This window comes from Pseudochaenichthys georgianus, chromosome 15, assembly GCF_902827115.2.
Source record: "Pseudochaenichthys georgianus chromosome 15, fPseGeo1.2, whole genome shotgun sequence".
Taxonomy (NCBI): domain Eukaryota; kingdom Metazoa; phylum Chordata; class Actinopteri; order Perciformes; family Channichthyidae; genus Pseudochaenichthys; species Pseudochaenichthys georgianus.
Genome location: NC_047517.1, coordinates 11991793 through 11999464, shown reverse-complemented (window position 1 = coordinate 11999464; position 7672 = coordinate 11991793). Strand labels below are relative to the sequence as shown.

The window sequence follows — 7672 nt, the reverse complement described above, 5'->3', positions numbered from 1 at the left end:
TCAGCTTTACAGTATTTCTCAGTTACTGTCAATGTGTACACACTGTTTGTAACGAGATGCTCATGTAAAAATATGGAATGTATGTGTATGAGGACTTATGGGTACTACTCTCTCTCTCTTTCTCTTTCTCTCTCTCTCACTCAGGTCATTTGGGGAACAAAGCAAACTTTATCAGAACATTGCAATCCTGCATTCCCCAGATTCTTAGCACTTGGCAACCGGCTAACACAGAGCGATCAGAGAGAGAGAGTGAGAGAGAGAGAGAAGGAGAAGAGAAGCATAGTAAGACGGAGAAAAGACGAGGAAGGTGGGAGATAAAAGCAGGTCTACAGTCTAACTTGTGTCTGCTACAGGTCTGAATTTAAAGTAATGCTTAAAAAGGACATATTATGCTTATTTCAGTTTCATATTTGTAATGTATTGTGTGTTCTACTGTACTGTGCATCTGTACATTGCAATAACTGATCACACAATTTAATGTGCCTGTCTTTTCAGTAAAAGTTCATACCTGGTAGTGCATGACCTTCCTTTTTGATTTGTCTTTCATGCAATCCAGACAGAAGTTCTTATTTTATTAAAATCTCTACTCTTGACCTCGCTCACTGCCAATACGAACATGCCATTTGTGTTTGGACAAGGAAGGTTCTCTTAGAAAGCTGAGAGCAGGTCGACCAGTGCTCTATTTGTGAACAAAGCTTAGCATGACATTTAGCGTAACAGCGTTTTAACTGATATTTTAGACGTAAAGACCACAAGCAAGGGTAAACAGCTGAATCCCCACATTACAGTTCACCAAGCATCTCCGGCTGTAGCATGATTCCTCCAAACACATAATTAAGATTAAATATTTCTGTTTAAATCTGGATTTGGAAGAATTAGATGTGAATCAGTGATCCTCGGAGGTGCTGGTAAGAATGTTATGTTTACATCTTTGAACAACCCTAACCCTAACCCTAACCCTAGGCTTATGCCCAAACATGACGCTGATCAATTCTCAACTCTTTCAGAGAATGCTAAAGAAGTGTATCACCCAAACTATTCTATTAAAATCTTAAATGTTATACTCTCTAAGGTCAGTTACTGTAAGAGTTACAGTTGGGAAGCAACAGCGTTAAGGACATTTAGATTTGGAAAAACGCTAGCATAACAAATGGCAATGGTGCGAGGTAAAGTATATCACGGTCCGATCTGTGTACAGTAAATATGCCATGGTGCCACAGAGTTCAATGGTGATGTATTGGAACTGTTTGAAACTGCTACAGAGAAAACCTTTAGTAAGGCAGGTGTTTGTGTGTCCTTTCATCCAGTTAAGAGGCACTTATGTACACCGACACAATGAGAGCCACAGTGTGCCAGGTTAAACACCATTAAAGCTGCAGTACATAAAGGACACAGGCACTTGAGATGGTTTCTGTCTGTGCCAAGGTGAGCCATTAAGAGTCCTTTCCTTTCATCACCTGAGAGTTTAAAGTAAACCTTATTCTGTCGGCCATTATTCATTGCTGATGTTTGTATTACAAAAAGGTAAACCACTTAACTCCCTATGCACTTTAGGACTTTTCCCTGAATACGACTTACATGTTACATTTTCTGTTCCACCTCAGTATAAGTTCATCTGACATATAAAACTACACTTACCTTTTTGTCTGAAAAAGCCACAAAACTCATAAAAGAGCTCTCTTTTATTTTGTAACTTTGTGGAAACAATTAGCAAATAAATATACACTCAACTGCTCTCACTATTCTTTAGACCAGACAGGAAGTAAGTTATCATCTACCGTTGTCTTCTGTCAGAATGAGTTACCTACACAAATGTAGAACTTGAGACTTTGAACAGTCAAGAATGTTCAAAGAAATTGACTTTAGAGGGACAGAAACTACAATTTCTAAGTTTTTTTCAAATACTTCCTGGGTTTCAAGAAAAGTTTAAAATCACAAATAACAAAACAATTAAAAATAAAACAGGGATAATGAACATTCTTATCTGGTAGATAGGTGCATTTAACAATCACAATCACAATTTATTCAGCTCTTACCCAAACTGACTTTTAACTGAAGTTTATTTGGTGACTCAGTACCTATGTTCATTGAGTGTCAAGCTACACCTCCACTCCGCTATAGTTACTGCTCATCTGAGTGGATTTTACATTCACACGTTCAAAAACATTCCCAAACAACTCAAGCACTTTCCTTCAACACCCAGCGTCCTTACATCTCTAGACTTAAACTGATGATATACCATCCAGCAATATTTGAATTCAAGCTTATCTGGCTACTTGATTTCCTAATTAGATTACTTTTCATCTTTATTAACAACACTCAACTGAGGGTATGACCTTTATGCATTAACGTATGTATATATATATATATATATATATATATATATATATATATATATATATATATATATATATATATATATATATATATATATATGTGTGTGTGTGTGTGTGTGTGTGTGTGTGTGTGTGTGTGTGTGTGTGTGTGTGTGTAGCTAGAGTTTTCCTAAACATTTCCATTCTTTATCTGATAGCGCAGATCCTGCCCCTTCCCTTCCTCCTGCCTTCAGCTCCCTCTATGACCTTGTATATCAGTCTCTGTCAGCAGTTAAACGGACCAGCGGATATTCCAATTAGGGTCCTGAACACTAACTGAGCTGGTGGCCCGTGAAACCAGAACTTTGATTATTAACACTGTTGACTGCTGAAGGACAAAAAACCCTGCGGGTTAATGTCCCTCGACACCCTCAGGTGCAGAGTACCAGGGGCCGGCAGGAAACTATGTTTAGCAATGATGTTCGAGAAGTTGATAATAAACCCAGGGTCTTTGTCAATCAATGCACTGTACACATGCAACATGGGCTCAACATTTGTAAAAAATAAGATATACCACTCGGATGTCTGTAAGTAAAGTACAGAATGAGCTGAGAGGTGATTAGCTTTGCTAGCTTAGCTAGGAACTGGAAGGAAAAGGCTAGCCTTGCTAGCTCAGCAGGTAACAACTCTGAAAACTACAACATAACATATATATTTATATACAAATTAAACAATTGGTATGTTTAATTAGTGAGCTTCATATTGTGTTATTAGCAAGTAGTCTGTTTTATTTGGAGGGAAGAAGTTTCCCCCCGTTTTTAAGCTAAGCTAGGCTAACGATATCCAGACTGTTACCCGCACTTTAAACACTTTATTTGAATTAGCTTAGCTTGAAAGGATAAAAAAAAGGTTACTTAAGTTTTGAGACAGACTGTATCCAAGTTCAATTTGGCTGTACGGCATTACCTTCAATCCCTAAACTCACTGCCCTTTGTCACATTCTTTTTTAATTTATACTTGTTTATGGAATATATAATTCCACAACAAATAGAATTGCTTTGCCTTCCTGCCATAGACTGAATGCTTCTCCCCCCTCACTCCCATTTTCAGTTTGATTTAAGATCCCTGCCCTGTAATGTCTTGCGGGATGGGCTGAGAATTAAGGAAGTCCAACAGGTTGTCTCCATGGCAACCCTGAGGTCAGCCATGCGAGGCCGGAGACCCCTCCTCAAACACAAAGAGCTCAGAGGCCTGTATCAACACAAACAACCCGGCACACACACACAATTCAAATAACTTGAGGACTTCCTGTGTAACCCTCTACAGCGCATTTTCGTTGTACAACGTAAAAACTACAGTCAATTACTGGTGAACTGGTGCAGCAATGGCTTTTGTACATTCAGATTAAAAGTCTACATCAAGTGTTCAGAATCACAGAGTGATGGCACACATTTACAAATCCTAGAAGATCATTGGCCTGCTGCTACACACTTTAACATAACACCAAGTAGGATTAGTAGCCTCTAAGCTTTAGTAGTGGCTATTTTTCTGAAGTAAAATACAGAAATAATGCACTAATCTCGACAAATGAGATTTTGAGATTTTGTGCTATTTTGATTCCATAACATGTTTTCTTTCAGGCTTGAAAACGTACAAAATACACATTTAAGTGTTTATTTTACTATAGTTTGTCTATTTGCGTCTGTAGATTTCTCCTAAATTCACCAAAAGTTAGCATTCTAACGTAACATAAAGTACCGCGACCGCTGTGTGCACTATAGCCGCTTTCACACCGCAGGACTTGCGGTACTTTAGTGCCGGCACTAAAGTACCACTAAAGTACCACGGCACTAAATCCGCCAGGGGGCTAGTGCCAATCGCATTCACACCGCAGTACTTTCCCTGAGGCACGATTACGCTGACGTCACTTCGTCTTCTTCTTCTCTGGGTTTACTGGCAGGCCGCAAAACCACTTCACGGCGAGTACAACAAAAAAACGAGAGAAGAAGAACTACACGGGGGGAGGGGGTATAAAGCCCATCCGCTGTATGAGGCGTTTGTTTACTTTCCGACCTCAGATAATGATGGAGTTCATAAGGGTAATTTACAAATAAAATACCCCATTATAACAATGGACTTTATCTTTATGTATTTATTATACATTACCCCCTCAGGCTGATTTTGGAAAAGGACATCAACCCTTGTTTGGTGGTTTTCCCTTATTTATCTAAAACAAATGACATAATAAATTACTTGTGTTTATGTGTGTAAGACTTGTGTTTCTGTCTGCTCTCACATTCTTCTATTCTGCACATTTGGGGTGGGACACAATAAATAAAGCTTCGCCAGTTTGTTTGTTTTATTGCACAGTCAAGACATAACAATAACGGCATCATGCTGTTCCAGGTGTGTCGTATGCATGTAAATTGAAGTTAAATAACAGTGTGAAATGTAAAATAAAGTGTAAGTAATTTCAAAACAATGTAACAGTGGCAATATATATAGCAGCAGACACGCCTTAGTGCAAGTTAGGTGTCAGTATTAAAAAACAGTGGCAATATATATATATAATAACAATAGAACATCGTTACCACTCTTATTATTGTGGTCTTTAATTTTTTTATAGTCCTGCCTGAATTTCTTTATTTTTACCCAGCATCCGTGTGCACTGTGCACGATTCCCAGCTCAAGTAGCGAACATCGCTCAAAACATTTGGAGTTGGGAACTGCTTTCTGTAGAAGCTGCTGTATCCCGTCCTTGGAGTAAATTGCCAGAAGCGCCGACACTTCCTCATCATTCCACCGCTCCGGTGTTGTAGTACGTGTGGTCATAACTGCTTTAAAGTACAAAAAAACCACTCGCTCAGGTGTGGATGTGGTTTTGTAGCGAGGAAAAAAATGGCTGCCTAACAAAACAAATTCAGAGTCTAACGGGGCGTGGTTTGCAATTCGCCCAGCCAATAGAAATAGAATAGAAATTGGCACTCTTTTGTCACCAGGTTCGTACCACCTCTCTAGCAGGGACTAAAAAGTACCAAAAGAGTTCCCGGCACTGAGTAGTCCCGGCGGTGTGAACGCGACATTATTGGTACTAACGGAACTAAAGAACTAAAGTACCAGGGAAAGTCCTGCGGTGTGAACGCGGCTCATGTCAACAGAGGTATCGCTGGAAAGCTGTGTCTCTCCTGCACAATCTCATCGGATCCAAATATGGTCATTTCCTTTGTATCAGCAACCAATCGTGAAAGCACAAAGGGGTCTTAAACCAAGAAACTAAATCTCATTGGCTGGTGTAAATTTCTGACAACGTGATTCGTTCAGATGCGTTTCTGATTTATGGAGTGATAAAAAGAGATATCCAATATCCCTTCTGTAAAAGCCTTAGATACTAATATGACTACAAAATGAAACAAGAATTTTGAATCTGGCTATATCCAAAGTTCAGATTTCGATTCCTGAAATGTGTTAAAATATGTGCATATTTAATGAGATAATTGTTAATTTGCATATTTAAACATGCTATTTCAGAAAACTTGTAATACAAAAGACAATTGCCTTATTGTAAGTAATTAACTGGAGAAATGTCTAGCTGATACCTTTAAGTTAAAAAAATTACCCTATTCACCTGGGGTGTCTCGCCTTAACAGGTACAACACAAGGGTGTGATTTTGAAGGGTTCTGCCTTGTACTGCTGGAGATGTACTTACTATTTTCCTACTGTCAAAGAGTTTCCCTCAGTCTTCCACACTCTCATTCTGCCTGGGAAGTTGTGGGAACCAAACCGACCATCATCCCAAGGGAGGAAGGAGACGGATGAATACACTGGGCTGAGAGGGTCACTGTGATATGCAACCCACCACTGATTAGCTACTTTAAATGAACGTCTAGATGTTGACTATTCAGTGACCTGGTGGCAAATAAAGACACGGTTGAACAAGGACTCCCAAGTTAAGGAAAAAAAAGAATCACCGGTATTAAGTGAAACCGTTAACTATCCCCTTGTTCAAATCTACTGATTCTTTTAATCTACGAATGAACTGATTTCTCAAATGTAAAAGAAACAATTGATCAGTATTACCTGATTTCTTTACATTGGAGTGACTTTGTGCAATTGCTATTGTGCTAGATTTACAAATGAATGTTTTGTCTCCATAATCAATATGCGAAATAATTAGAAAAAATCCACTAAAAGTAACGTTATTTATATAAAAACAGAATGTTAAATTATTGTTCCATAAAGTAAAATGAAGTTTAGACACTGGGCCTTTATTCAAGTGTAATTGTGCCATTAAATACAGACCTGAATAATGTTATCTGATAGCACTTTTTTCCCATAATGGGGTGGGCGCTGTAGTTTCTTCTTATCTATCTTATCTATACTCTGTAGAAGAACACATGAAGCGTCGCAATTAATATCACATCAAACAACTATTTTTGATTGACTGAGTTCATTAATTCACTAAGCAACAGTCTACTTTTGCCATCCTAACATCTTTCAGGCTCTGACACCGCTTCATCGCCCCCCTTGGCAAGAAACAGATAAACCAATTCTTAAAAAAAAAAAATTCATCAGATTACAAGCATTTTAAATATTATATAAGTGCCGAGTTTTGAATGTACATTATTTAATGGGTTTACATTCATGGCGAATGTCTACAATGTATGCAAGTGTGCCTAAAGCTCTGGTAACTCCAGCTTCATTAATTTGTGATAGGAGTTTGGCAAGAGAGCAGAAACAGTCCGGAGGTAAGTGAACTCACCATGAGAACTTGTAGACAGCGGCTCAGCTCTGCAGTTCTTAGACTTCAGGAGGATTTAAAAAAGCAGCCATCATTCCTCGCATATTTTGACACACTGAAAAATTAAATTAAAAGGTGTGTGTCAGGTCTTCATCCGATGCCGGCCGGTCACTTGTGCTCAGCGACTCCGCGAACTTGATGATGAAAAACAATTTAAAGTTCTGGATAAAGACTTCCCACATTTGTATTGTTACTCTAACTTTAATAAGCCCATGTTCCTCTGTCCTAGTTAACACACTGTCCGTTGTAAACTCCGGAGGTTTTTGTAGGAAGAAAGCTTGGACGGAGTCCGGCCCCCTTTTCAGTGACCAGTGTAAAGAATCTGATCTGAACCATAGAGATTTGAACTCTGAACACAACAAGAATCCATGTCCGGTCATTCTTTTCACAATAAAAGCAGAATTAATAAAATAATATAAAAAAATATAGAAAGTTGATCATTATAACATGTTATAATGATACACAGTTCACTCTCCACTTGGCTTCACTCTTTTAATATGAGATAGTGTCACTTTTACAGAAAAAAGTATGCTTTTGTTATATAACACTTCCGCTACT

At 38.5% G+C, this 7672-nt stretch overlaps 1 long non-coding RNA gene across 1 annotated transcript in view; it reads right to left on the bottom strand.

The window, feature by feature from the left end:
- The window catches only part of LOC117460074 (uncharacterized), a 21084-nt gene extending 13702 nt beyond the window's left edge, over positions 1-7382 (bottom strand). The window contains exon 1 of the long non-coding RNA XR_004553591.2: positions 7076-7382. This is a non-coding gene — a long non-coding RNA (uncharacterized lncRNA). The remainder of the gene's footprint in view (positions 1-7075) is intronic.
- Between the last annotated feature and the right edge of the window lie 290 nt (positions 7383-7672).